Raw genomic sequence first — 14,907 nt, forward strand, 5'->3', positions numbered from 1 at the left:
TAAAAAAATAAAAAAAATGCATACTCCCTGGGTTTGAGACTAGGCTCAATTTTCTGGGACAGAATTTTAAAACCAAGCTAACTGAACTGCTGCATTTTGCTATTTTTCTTTGTTTTAGAGTTGATGCTGGTGTGTATCCAGTGAATTAAGCCCAGTACTTTTAATAAATTAATCAATAGTATTCAATTCAAGTGATTAAACACTGTTGGTATATAAAACTATAGACTAGGCTGTTGGGGCTACTGAGAATATAGAATCTGCATCCTCCACATTAAAGGAGTCTATAAAGTTTTCTCCAAACCAAAGAAGAGTAAATAAAATGTCTGTTGAACTCTGAGGCCAAATTATGTGGATTCACATATTCACTTTAATAACATTAGCTTTTATACCTTCATTCACTATTAACTGTCTCCTTACCTGTTAGAAGAATAAGCGTTATTATGAATAATGAATGAAAAGAATATTTCAGTTGACTGCAGGACTCCAGGTTTCCAAAGGGCAAAATTTCATAAGATGTACAGCAAAACCACAATTTATCTACATTTTAGGAGAATTACATATGATAATCGCAACAATTTTTCCTTCTTTGGCATAACCTGAATTATAGATATGGAGATAATAATGAGCTAGGATCCAGAAACCTGAATTTTATTCACAGCTGTGGTAATTATCATCATGTGAATTGAGACATATCATAAAATTGATGAGACTTGGTCTTTAATCTGTAAAATGGAATACTAACATCTACCCTGTCTACTCTATACAATTCTTGCAAGAATCAAGAAAGATAGCACATATCAAATTATTTTCTAAATTATAAAACACTCTACAGCTATAATGATATATTACCATTTTACCCATGGAGAATTTACAGCTGTGCTCTTCAGAGTAAATAATTTGTTTATGCACTTTTAGAAAAATGCCAGTTATGTCCTGACTGAACTGGAATTCTTTAATCCTAAATTACTTATAAAGTACAGTACCAAAACCACCCGGGAAGAAAAATATATGCACACAAGAGAAAACCACACACTTTGAGACTCAGAAATTGTCATATGCATTAATGACATGGTATAGAATCCACTGTGTGTCTATGCCCACTTGAAAAAATCATTTATTGACCAAAGGAGACTTTAAGCTTAGGAAGGAAATCAAAGCCTTTTCAGTATCCTCTGCCTTATCCAGTATGCTTTATTTAGTTTCAAGTATTTCTAAAGGACAGATACCTTGTTCAAACAAACATTGCCAAGATAGCACACTTACAAATGTAGCATCCAGGGTGCCTGGGTGGCTCAGTTGGTTAAGCATCTGCCTTTGGCTCAGATCATGATCCCGGGGTCCTGGGATGAGCCAGGCATCAGGCTCCCTGCTCCTCAGAGAGTCTGCTACTCCCTCTCCCTCTGCTCTGCCCCTCTCCCCCCCACTCATGCTCTCTTTTGCTCTCTCTCAAATAAATAAAATCTTTAAAAATGTAGCATCCATTATATCCTCAAATTCGAAACGCTCAATAAGAACAATTTATGTTTTTGCCTCTTAGAAAAAATATTTGGGATGGATTAGGCAAAACAGATCATTTTTTTTCCAATTTAGTTTTCAAATGCTGTGCTTTTCTAAGATTCTAACACAAAATGGAAATGGCTGTGCCTATGCCCTGGTGTATTTGTGTGTGTTTAATAAATGAATTCCAGGAGAATTTAAAATCTGAGCTAATTACTTGTTTACAGTTTTAGAGAGCCAATACCATCCCAAAACTCTTCTAAATAGAGGCATATCAAGAAAAGAAAAACATTAATTAAATTAAATTAAATATGAAGCTCTTAGAAATAAATTTTCAGTTAAGAGGCTGGATTTTTTCCTACCAGTTTGCTATTCTGTATTGAAATGCACATTTAATCCTGCCTGCTCCTTGGATAGTGGCACAGCATGCATTTTATTGTTGTGACATATCAACAGTATGAATCATCCCCTAAAATAATCATGTGCTTAAATCACTTTGGTTCTTTTGCTTCTTTGATCCAGGCTGATTGTGCTAAAGCCCAGCAGGAAAGATTCTTTCATAACTTGAGCCATTGGCTTTCAGACTGGAATTATTGGAGTCATAGACATGTGGATCATTCAGCAGATAGCCATTTTCACAAAGGCCTGTGTAGTTCTCTATGTGGAAAGCCTGAGAGCCTATGCAGACTGAGACCTTAGTCATAGATATTAGAAGACCTCTCAATGCATTTAAAAAACTTTTTTATTGTAATCTATAATCACTCTCTTCACATATTTCCAGGATTCAATACAATATTATTAACTATAATTATGATAATGTACATTAGACCTTTAGACTTATTCATTCTACATAAATGCAACTTTGTACACTTTGGTACATTTCCCCATTTTCCCCATCCCTCTAGCCCCTTGTAACTACCATTCTGATCTTTGCTTCTATGAATTTAACCTTTTAATATTTCAAAAATCAGTAAGATCATGTAGTGTTTGTCTTTCTGCTCCTGACTTATTTCACCTAGCGTAATGTGCTCGTTCATCATTGTTGTTGCAGGTGGCCAAAATTTAAGGTGGGTTAAGGAACCCAAATTTTTAATATGCACCCAAGTTAATTCTTATAGTGTATGGATTATTCTATGGGAAATATCAATGTAGTTATTGCATGGCCCAGAACCTTTATAATATTATTTCTAAGCCACTTGAATAAAAAAAACAAACAAAAAAAAACAGGAAAATATTCCTGAGCCTTATACATATTTATATATTCTGACAGATTAGTATATGGGCACAGAGATGAATCATTCCCAGGATTACTTTAATATTACTTCCATGATTACTGGGAAATTAAGACAGAAACTACAGTTTATATAAGAAACTGCCTACAAGATGAGATGAGAAGTTCATCAATACAGTCCTGACCAAAATATTTTCTTTCACATATTTGTAGTGCCCAGAAATCTACTATTAAAAATTTTTTTTTGGTATATCTTGAAGACTTTTCTTTTTTTATTTTTTAATTGACATACAGTATATTATTTGTTTCAGGGGTAAAGGTCTGTGATTCATCAGTCTTACACAACACCCACCACAACACACACCCTCTCCAATGTTCTTCACCCAATCACCCCATTCCCCTACCCCCTCCTGTCCAGCAACCCTCAATTTCTTTCCGAAGATTAAGAGTTTCTTACGGTTTCTCTTCCTCTCTGGTTTCTTATTCTTCTTCTTTTTTTTTATGTTATGTTAGTCACCATAGAGAACATCATTACTTTTTGATGTAGTGTTCCATGACTCATTGTTTACGTATAACACGCAGTGCTTCATGCAATACTTGCCCTCCTTAATACCCAACAAGTGGCTAACCCATCCCCCTAACCTGTCCCCTTTGAAACCCTCAGTTTGTTTCTCAGATTCCATAGTCTCTCATGGTTCGTCTCCCCCTCCAATTCTCCCCCCTTCATTTTTCCCTTCCTTCTCCTAATGTCCTCCATGCTCTTCGTTATGTTCCACAAATAAGTAAAACCATATGATAATTGACTTTCTCTGCTTTACTTATTTCACTTAGCATAATCTCCTACAGGCCCAACCATGTTGATGTAAAAGTTGGGTATTTATCCTTTCTGATGGCTGAGTAATATTCCATTGTATATATGGACCACATCTTTATCCATTCATCTGTTGAAGGGCATCTTGGCTCTTTCTGCAGTTTGGCTATCACGGACATTGCTGCTAGGGACATTGGGGTGCATATGGCCCTTCATTTCACTACATCTGTGTCTTTGGGGTAAATACCCAGGAGTGCAATTGCTGGGTCATAGGGTAGCTCTATTTTTAATTTTTTGAGGAACTTCCACACTGTTTTCCAAAGTGGCTATAACAACTTGCATTCCCACCAACAGTGTAAGAGGGTTCCCCTTTCTCTACAACCTCTCCATTATTTGTTGTTTCGTGCCCTGTCCATTTTTGCTATTCTAACTTGTGTAAAGTGGTATCTCAGTGTGGTTTTGATTTGAAGTTCCCTGATGGCTAATGAATATGAACATTTTTTCATGTGTCTGTTAGCCATTTGTATGTCTTCTTCAGAGAAGTGTCTGTTCATGTCTTCTGCCCATTTTTGACTTGATTATTTGTTTTTTGGGTGTTGGGTTTGAGAAGTTCTTTATAGAACTTGGAAATCAGTGCTTTGTCTATAGTGTCATTTGCAAATATCTCCTCCCATTCTGTGGGTTGCCTCTTTGTTTTGTTAACTGTTTCCTTTGCTGTGCAAAAGCTTTTTATCTTGATGAAGTCCCAAAAGCTCATTTTTGCTTTTGTTTCACTAGCCTTTGGAGCTGTATCTTGACAGAAGTTGCTGTGGCCGATGTCAAAGAGGTTACTGCCTATGTTCTCCTCTAGGATTTTGATGGATTCCTGTCTCAAATTGAGGTGTTTCATCCATTTTGAGTTTAACTTTGTGTATGGTGTTAGAGAATGGTCAAGTTTCATTCTTTTGTATGTAACTGTCCAATTTTTCCAGCACCATTTATTGAAGAAACTGTCTTTTTTCCATTGCGTATTTTTCTTGCTTTGTCAAAAATTGTTTTACCATAGAGTTGAAGGTCCATATCTGGGCTGTTTATTCTGTTCCATTGGTCTATATGTCTGTTTTTGTGCCAGTACCATGCTGTCTTGGTGATCAGAGCTTTGTAATATAGCTTGAAATCGGGCAGCGTGATGCCCCCAGCTTTGTTTTTCTTTTTTAATATTTCCTGGGCATTTTGGGGTCTTTTCTGATTCCACACAAATTTTAGGATTGTTTGTTCCAGCACTTTGAAAAATGTCATCAGAATTTTGATAGGGATGGCATTGAAGGTATAGATTCCTTTGGGTAGCATAGACATTTTAACAATGTTTATTCTTCAGATTCATGAGCATGGAATGTTTTCCCATCTTTTTATGTCTTCTTCAATTTCTTCCATGAATGTTCTGTAGTTCCTAGAGTATAGATCCTTTACGTCTTTGGTTAGGTTCATTCCGAGTTATCTTATGGGTTGGTGCTATTGTAAATGGAATCATTTCTAATTTCTCTTTCTACAGATGAATTGTTAGTGTATAAAAAAGCAACTGATTTCTGTGCATTGATTTTGTATCCTGCCACATTACTGAATTGCTATATGAGTTCTAGTAATTTGGGGGTGGAGTCTTTTGGGTTTTCCACATAAAGTATCATGTCGTCTGTGAAGAGAGAGAGTTTGACTTCTTCTTTGCCAGTTTGAATACCTTTTATTACTTTTTGTTGTCTGATTGCTGTTGCTAGGACTTCTAGTACTATGTTGAAAAATAGTGATGAGAGTGGGAATCCTTGACCTGTTCCTGATCTTAAGGGAAAGGCTCTCAGATTTTCCCCATGGAGAATGATACTTGCTGTGGTTTTTCCATAGATGGACTTTATGAAATTGAGGAATGTTCCCTCTATCTCTATACTCTGAAGAGTTTTAATCAGGAAATGATGCTGTATTTTGTCAAATGCTTTTTCTGCATCAATTGAAAGGTCCATATGGTTCTTCTCTCTCCTCTTATAATTGTGTTCTATCACAATGTTTGATTTGTGAGTGTTGAATCCTTGCATTCCAGGAATAAATCCCACTTGGTCATGGTGGATGATCCTTTTAATGTATTGTTGGATCCTATTAGCTAGGATTTTTTTGAGGATTCTGGAATCCATATTCATCAGGGATATCGGTCTGAAATTCTCCTTTTTGATGAGGTCTTTGCCTGGTTTGGGGATTAAGGTAATGCTGGCCTCATAGAATGAGTCTGGAAGCTTTCCTTCTGTTTCTATTTTTTGAGACAGCTTCAGGAAAATAGGTTTTATTTTTTCTTTGAATGTTTGGTAGAATTCCCCAGGGAATCCATCAGGCCCTGAACTCTTGTTTTTTGGGAGGTTTTTGATCAGTGCTTCAATCTCGTTAGTGGTTATTGGCCTATTTAGGTTGTCAATTTCTTCCTGTTTCAGTCTTGGGAGTTTATAGGTTTCCAGGAAGGCTCCATTTCTTCCAGGTTGCTTAAATTATTGGCATATAGTTGTTGATAATAATTTCTAATAATTGTTTCTATTTCCTTGGTGTGATCCGTGATCTCTCCCCTTCCGTTCATAATTTTATTAATTTGGGTCCTCCCTCTTTTCCTTCGGATAAGTCTGGCCAGTGGTTTATTGATCTTATTAATTCCTTCAAAGAAGAAGCTTCTAGTTTCGTTGATCTGATCTAATGTGTTTCTAATTCCTTGATCTCTTCTCTAATCTTAATTATTTATTTATTTTTTAAAGATTTTATTTATTTGAGAGAGAGAATGAGAGAGAGCACATGAGAGGGGGGAGGGTCAGAGGGAGAAGCAGACTCCCTGCCGAGCAGGGAGCCCAATGCGGGACTCGATCCCGGGACTCCAGGATCATGACCTGAGCCGAAGGCAGTCGCTTAACCAACTGAGCCACCCAGGCACCCTCTAATCTTAATTATTTATCCTCTAACATGTGGCTTAGACATCCTTTGTTGATTTTTTTCTAGCTCTTTAAGATGTAAATTCAGTCGGTTAATTCAGGATTTTTCTATTTTTTTGAGTGAGGCTTGGATGGCCATGTATTTTCCCCTTAGGACTGCCTTTTCAGTATCCTATAGGTTTTGGACTGATGTGTTTTCGTTCTCATTGGTTTCCATGAATTGTTTAAGTTCTTCTTTGATTCCCTGGTTGACCCAATCATTCTTGAGCAGAGTGGTCTTTAGCTTCCAAATGTTTGAATTTCTTCCAAATTTTTTCTTGTGATTGAGTCCCAGTTTTATTTTCTTTTAAAGATTTTATTTATTTATTTGAGAGAGAGAATGAGAGACAGAGAGCACGAGAGGGAAGCGAGTCAGAGGGAGAAGCAGACCCCCTGCTGAGCAGGGAGCCCAATATGGGACTCGATCCCGGGACTCCAGGATCATAACCTGAGCTGAAGGCAGTCGCTTAACCAACTGAGCCACCCAGGCGCCCTGAGTCCCAGTTTTAAAGCATTATGGTCTGTGAATATGCAGGGAATAATCTCAGTCTTTTGGTATTGGTTGAGACCTGACTTGTGACCCAGTATGTGGTCTATTCTGGAGAAAGTTCCATGTGCGCTTGAGAAGAATGCATATTCTGTTGCTTTAGGGTGGAATGTTCTGTATATATCTATGAGGTCCATCTGGGTCAGGGTGTTATTCAAAGCTCTCGTTTCTTTGTTGATTTTCTGCTTAGATGATCTGTCTATTGCTGAGAGTGGAGTATTGAGGTCTCCTACAATTAACGTATTGTTATGAATATGATTCTTTATTTTGGTTAACAGTTGGCCTATGTAGTTGACTGCTCCCATGTTGAGGGCATGGATATTTACATTTGTTAGATCTTCTTGTTGGGTAGATGCTTTAAGAATGATATAGTGTACTTCTTTGTCTCTAACCACAGTCTTTAGCTTAAAATCAAATTTTTCTGATATGAGAACTTCTACTGCAGCTTTCTTTTGAGGTCCGTTGGCATGGAAGATGAATTTCCATCCCTTCACTTTCAGTCTGGATGTATCTTTAGGTTCAAAATGACTCCCTTATAGACAGCATATGGATGGGTCCTGTCTTTTTATCCATTCTGCAACCCTGTGCCTTTTTATGGGAGCATTTAAGCCATTCACATTGAGAGTGATTATTGGAAGATATGAGTTTATTGTCATCATGTTGTTTGTGAAGACCTTGTTTTTATAGATTGTCCCTGTAAATTTCTGTTGTAGATCACTCTTGGGGTCTTTCTCCTTTTATAGAACCCCCCTTAATATTTCATGCAGGGCTGGCTTAGTGGTCACATATTCTTTCAGTTTCTGTCGGTCTTTGAAGCTCTGCATCTCTCCATCCATTCTAAATGAAAGCCTTGCCGGAGAAAGTATTCTTGGCCACATGTTCTTCTCATTTATTACCCTGATTATGTCTTGCCAGCCCTTTCTGGCTTGCCAGGTCTTTGTGGATAGGTCTGACGTTTTTCTGATGTTCTTCCCTCTGTAGTTTAGGAATCCTTCCCTTTAACTGCCCTTAAGATGGTTTCCTTGGTTCTAAGATTTGCGAGTTTTACTATTACATGCCAGGGCATTGGCCTGTTTTCCTTGATCTTGGGAGGGGTCCTCTCTTTCTCTAGGACGCGAATGTTTGTATGCTTCCACAGATTACAGAAGTTCTCAGCTATGATTTGCTCAAATATATCGTCTAGTCCTTTCTCTCTCTCCACCCCCTCAAGGATCCAAATAATTCTGACATTGAAACATTTCATGGTGTCACTTATTTCTTGATTCTATTTTCATGGATTTTAAGTTGTTTTTCCCTGGCCTCCTCTTTTTCCTTATTGTCTATTAATTGGTCTTCTTGATCACTAATTCATTCTTCTGCCTCGCTTACCCTAGCTGTTAAAATTATCTAGATTAGTTTGGATCTCATTGGTAGCATTTTTAAGTTCTGCCAGTTTAGCTTTCATTTCTGCCCTTAGAGACTGTATGTTGCCATTAATCGATTTCTCCATTCTAGCTATTGTCTTCACAACTGCTACCCTGAATTCCATCTCTGACATCTTGGTTATATCTGTATCCATTTGTAAATCTGTGGCAGAAGTCACAGTCTCTGAGTCTTTCCTATTTTGGGGGTTCCTCCTCCTAGTCATTCTGTTGAGGGGTGGTTGAGGGAATGTACAGATTACAAATTATTGACCACAACCCAAGCAAGATGCTCCTAATTTATAGGGACCTTAGGGTTGTTGGCCTCTTTTTCTCCTTGCCTGTCTTCTTGGTGAGAGGACTTCCATGCTGTTACTCAGGCAACCTTGTTTGTCAGAGTTGCCCTGCCCCTTGTTCTGGGGGATGGGCTCAGTGAAAACCATTTTTGGGGGGCTTTTGTTCTATGGTGGTTTTCCCTGGTGGGTTTCTGCATCTCTTCTGAGAGTCAGAGCAGAAGAGATCTTTTCTAACCCCCTGCCTCAGAACAGAGAGATCACAGTCTCTTCTTCAGTGAGCTCTCCAAGTCACACTATCATTGTTTCTGTCTGTGCTGCTATAAACTGCAGCCTTCTGGGTTGTGCGCCCTTCAGGAGCATTCCTAGTCCTCACCTCCAGGTCAGGGTTCGTCTCTGCCCTTTGTGCTTCTAAAACTGCCAGCTACCCTCACTTCACACACGCAGCCCTGTTGCTCCAGGTTTCAGTCCAGGGGGCTGCCCTAAAGTCCTTTCCACATTGCTACCTGTCTGTGAGTCTATACCCAGTCCCCAGCATGGGAGGCTATCATTCACCAGTGGTGCAGGATCCCCATGGCTCCCTCCCCCTTCCATTTATCTTCCAATATGTGCCTGTGGAATCATGGCTCCCAGCTTCCTACCTCGAAACCAACCACCTATTATATTCTGTTTGTAGCGATCCAGATCTATCTTCTTACATCTCAGGCTGATTTCATGGGTGTTCAGAGTGGTCTGGTAGATATCCAGCTCAATTCTGGGGACATGTTGGAATAGGGCCCCCTACACTTTTGCCATCTTTTCTTCTTCCTTGGACCACATCCTTTTCCATTCATCTGTTGAAGGACATCTCAGCTCTTTTCACAGTTTGGCTATTGTGGACATTGCTGCTATGAAGATCGGAGTGTATATGGCCCTTCTTTTCACCACTTCTGTGTCTTTGGGGTAAATACCCAGTAGTAGCTGGATTATAGGGTAGCTCTATTTTTAATTTTTGGGGGAACCTCTACACTGTTTTCCAAAGTGGCTGTACCAACTTGCATTCCCACCAACAGTGTAAGAAGGTTCCCCTTTCTCTACAACCTCTCCAACATTTGTTGTTTCTTGTCTTGTCAATTTTTGCCATTCTAACTGGTGTAAGGTGGTATCTCAATGTGGTTTTTATTTGAATTTCCATGATGTCTGGTTTTGTCTTATTTCATTTTTTTCTTCTCTTCCCCTATGATCCTCTGCCTTATTTCTTAAACTCCACATATCAGTGAAGACTTCTAAATGCATACATTTAACAATGTTTTCATTGACTGCCTACTATAAACTAGAAATTGTTCTAACTCAGATAATCTTGCAGTGTTCTGCACTAAATTACAAAGTTACTTCTGTAAACACATTTATAATCTATATTAGTTAGTAGAAAAAAGATGATAACTAACTTTTATTTAGAATTTTTTATGTTACATACTAATCAAAGTGCTTTACATGTATTAACTCTCCAAACAATTATATTGTGGACACTATTATTATTATAATTTTATAAATGAAACAGCTAAGAACAGAAAGGTTAAAGCAACTTCCCTAAGACTACAGAGCTAGTGAATGATAGAGTTATGATTCAAATCTAAAATGCCTGTCTTAATCACTGTGCTAGACTGAGATGATCAAATACCTTTCTTCTGAAGCATGAATATGGTCCTAGTGAAATAGAGTAGCTTTGTAATTTTTCTTGAGAAGAAGGCAGAAAAAAAGGCAGAAAAATACACAAAAACAGAAGTAGAAGGGAATCAAATCTAAGCCTTCTTCATAAACTTGCTGGCCTTTTTTTTGAAGTCAGAACAGGCAATCATCCTCTTTATACCACAATGAGATAATTATCCCTCACATTTGTGTAACAATATATAAATCCCTTCCAAACCTGTTCTTTTATATAAAAATCATAAAAGTTCACAGAATTTGTATTATTTTCTCTATAGATGAAGAAACTGAAGCACAAAAAGGGTAAATTTCAAAGTTACACAGATAATTTTTATCTAATTATTTGTATTTTAGTCTGGTTTTTGTAAACCCCTTGATATATTTATCATTTTAGCCTTATCCAGACAAGAAAAAAGGTGAGATAAAAGAACTGTGGAAAAGGAACACTAAATTTGCTGATTTTTTCTTAGCCTTACCAACAAATTATAATGAAGAAGCAGAAGAGACAGATAGATTTGACATGCAGTATAACCTAAAGACATCACCATTCCTTAAATGCTATTAACAATAGCTAGGTCTCACACTTTTATGGGAATTTATATAAAACATTCTTATTTTTCCATTTTCATAGCACTTTAATGCCTGTTTTATCTTCCCCAGTTTGGCTCTGAGGAGACTATTTAAAATTTAAAAATGAAAGAGAATTCATGCTTCATCAGTTTTGGTGCCCCACATGAGCGCATGAAAGTGTCAGCACTTAGGAGAAAGCTATGGATGCTTACAAACCTACACAGCTGAAGAAGGGCTTAGAATGGAAAGATATTACTTGATCAACAATCCACAGACATAAAGAGAAGAAAATGAAACCTGCTCAAATGTTGAAAATAGTGACACATATAAAAAATGTGTCTTGGGGGCTTTTCTCTCTTACGGTTTTACCTGTTATAAAGAAGGGAGCATACAAGAAATAAGTAATACTTGTAAATTTATAGGAGATATGTTTCTGTCTTAGCAAGGAGCTATTCAAAGTAATAATTGATATCACTGAACAAAATTCTATAGCATTGATCCAGGAAATATTAACCCTAGAACTGTCCACATACTGAGGAAATCCATGTTCCAAAAATTCTTATATATGGAGGAAGCAACAATCACAGGTTCAAGCTTGTGAATATATTCTAAATGTGACAATATCAGAATGGAAAGAAAGAATAGAAAATGAGTATCTGCAGGAAGTAAGCAAATTCTTATATGAATCAAGAGAGACTTCAGACAACTTCTGAATCCAGCATTCTCCATATCCTACTATTTAAGGAAATGTGTTCCAGCTATACCATCCTTGTCTCTTAAAATGGTGGTCATGCCAAATTAACTGTTATGTAAATAAAACTGTATTTGTTTATTAAGCACCTACTGCAGGCAGAGCCCCGTGTTAGTCTTAGTAGCAGTAATACAAGATGAAGTATCACTCATATTTGTTTTCATGCCCAAGGCCTTGAAAGGGAATCTAAAAATTTTAAAAGAATTGTTGCTACGTCGAACTCTATAAAACATCTGGACAAAAGACATCACAGTATAGAACCTTACTTAAGTGAAAACTGAGACCTCCAAAAAATACAGCATTGTTATGTCACATAGAAATTGTAACTATATCAGCAAAATTTATGGTTTCAGGGACAAGAGCATCTTAAACCAAATAATGTCCATGAGCTTTGCACAGTGGCAGTATCATAGCCAATGCGGTTTATCCGAGGTGCGATTATTGCTAATTGAAAACTTTTCCCAAATATGTCCATGAGAAGTCATCATGGCCATGGACACTAAGTGCAAGGGAAATGCCCCTGGACACAATTTCACAAGCAGTGCAATTTTTAGTCATTAGCAAAGGCTTCATAGAAGATTTGTTTGTGAACATTACAGAAAAATCCTGTGACCATACTAGAAAAACATACTGAAGACCCTAAATGTGCTGGGTATTTGTTTGTACTGAAGAGATTTGCTTTAAAAATATTTAGAGGTCATGCACTATCAGAGATGGTGAAACACAGAGCAGTATACCTTATTATTATTATTAATATAACTTCATTTTTATCCTTTATCCCTGTCTTTATGATCTGAGGGAATATATATTATTGGAAAATTACCAAATAGGGGCGCCTGGGTGGCTCAGTCATTAAGCATCTGCCTTCGGCTCAGGTCATGATCCCAGGGTCCTGGGATCGAGCCCTGCATCGGGCTCCCTGCTCCGTGGGAAGCCTGTTTCTCCCTCTACCAGTCCCTCTGCTTGTGTTCCCTCTCTCGCTATGTCTCTCTCTGTCAAATAAATAAATAAAATCTTTAATACAAAAAATTACCAATTAGTCACCAGATTCTAATGATTTGTCTGTGGTAGCTTTTGCCATATCTGCCCATTCTTTTCCATTTCTACTGCTACTGCTCTAATTCAAGCCCTCTTCAACTTTGACTCAGATTACTACAACAGGATATCAATAGCTTTTGTCCCCCCTGTCTTGATCCAATTCATTTTGAACATTTTCAACTCAGTGACTTTCAATTACTCTCCACTATTTAGGGGATGACATCAAAATAAATATCCAAAACCTAAAACAACTGCTAGTCTTACCTTCTTAGTATTATCTCCCATATTTGTAAATGCACAGTTCTGTTCAAATTTACTGTCAATGACCTCCTCTTACTTGCTAAATCAGTGTTTTTCTTCTTGATACCTTTAGAACACCTGACACTGTTGGTAACATCTTCCTGGAAACTCTTTTCTTCCTTGGATTTGTACTGTTAAAAGTACCTCCATTGCTTGCTCCTCATTATAATACCCTGTTTTTTAGACATTGAGCAGATAGTCTTCACTTTTACTTTAAAAAGGTAAATTTAAGTAATCAGAAATTTTCATATATTTAACAATACTGCACCCTACCTTTAGAACTTGTTAAGAAGGTAAGAAAAGAAACCTTTCCATAACTTCCTGCTATCAAATATTCCAACATTCTCGCATCTGCATCTTTTCTTTGCATACATTACATTATTAGGAGTTGCATCAACTCTTATTTAAAGTGAATTCCTCTGCTGGGAGGGAGGTGAGTGGGGGTGTGAGGATGGGGTAATTGGGTGATGAGCATTAGGGAGGGCACTTGAGGTAATGAGCACTGTGTGTTATATGCAACTGATCAATCACTAAATACTACCCTTAAAACTAATAACACACTATGTTAACCAGCTTGAATTTAAATAAAATCTTTTAAAAAGTCAATTCCTTGTGTTCTGAATTCTATTCCTTCCACATTCTCAGTAACATTATACTAAAAATTTCCCCTGCTATGTTCTCAAATTGCCTCCACTCCAGGGTTCACAATGCACATTGGCTTGATGAATGCTCACATGAACCCTGGGGGAAAATTTTTTCCCCTTCTTGCTTTTACATATTTAGTTTCTCTCTCTTGACTCTTTCTCATAAATGCTTTCACATGCTCAAACCTCTTTATAATAACAAATAAAAGAACCCCTAAATTCTAGACAACACTCTAAATATCTGACCCTTCCAACTGACACTGGGGATGAATGAGACTGAATAAAGTGGTTTAAGTTAGGACTAGTCAGCACTTTACTTTCCCTTCATCCTTGGTGTTAGCGGGGCCCAGCAAGAAGCTGAACATAGTCCATAATAAAAAAAGTCCAAATTAGAAAATGTACAAAAGATATAAACAGGAATTTGACCAAAGAGGATATACAGATGGCAAGTAAACACGTAAAAGATATTCAATATCTCTAGCAATTAGATAAATACAAATTAAAACCACAGTGAGATATTACTACACATCTATCATGATGGTTCAAACTTTAAAAAAAATGGTGGCAACACCAAACGCTGGTGAAGATGTAAGGAAATTGGATTACTCATATATTGCTGGTGGTAATTTAAAGTGGTATAGCCAGTCTAGAAAATAGTTTGCCAGCTTCCTATAAAACAAAACATTAAATATTCATACAATCCAGTAATTGCAATTTAGGGCATTTATCACAGGAATTTGAAAACTTATTTTCACATAAAAACTTGTACATGAATATGCATTGCAGCTTTATTTGTAACAGCCCAAAAATGGAAACAGCCTAGATGTTCTTCAAAGGAGAGCGGTTAAGCAGATTGTGATATTTTTATAGAACTACACAACAGTAAAAAGGAATGAACTCCTAATACACACAACTTGGATGAATCTCCAAGAAATCATGCTGACTGAAAAAATTATTTCCAAGAGGTTACATGCTGTATGATTTAATTTACATAACCTTCTAAAATGACAGAATTATAGAAATAGATAACAGATTAACAATTGCCAGAAGTGAGAAATGTGGGAGAATAATGAGGAAAGTGAGTGTGGCTTATGAAAGTGTAGCAGGAAGGATCCTTATGGTGATAAGATTCTTCTGTAATTTTCTTTTAATTTGTATAATTGAAGT

The 14,907-nt window shown here is 37.2% G+C and overlaps 1 pseudogene; it reads left to right on the forward strand.

Annotated features, from left to right (window-relative positions):
* The first annotated feature begins 12,145 nt into the window (after positions 1–12,145).
* On the forward strand, positions 12,146–12,328 carry LOC123323428 (annotated as a pseudogene).
* Positions 12,329–14,907: the final 2,579 nt, after the last annotated feature.

Source organism: Neomonachus schauinslandi, chromosome X, assembly GCF_002201575.2.
Source record: "Neomonachus schauinslandi chromosome X, ASM220157v2, whole genome shotgun sequence".
Lineage (NCBI taxonomy): Eukaryota > Metazoa > Chordata > Mammalia > Carnivora > Phocidae > Neomonachus > Neomonachus schauinslandi.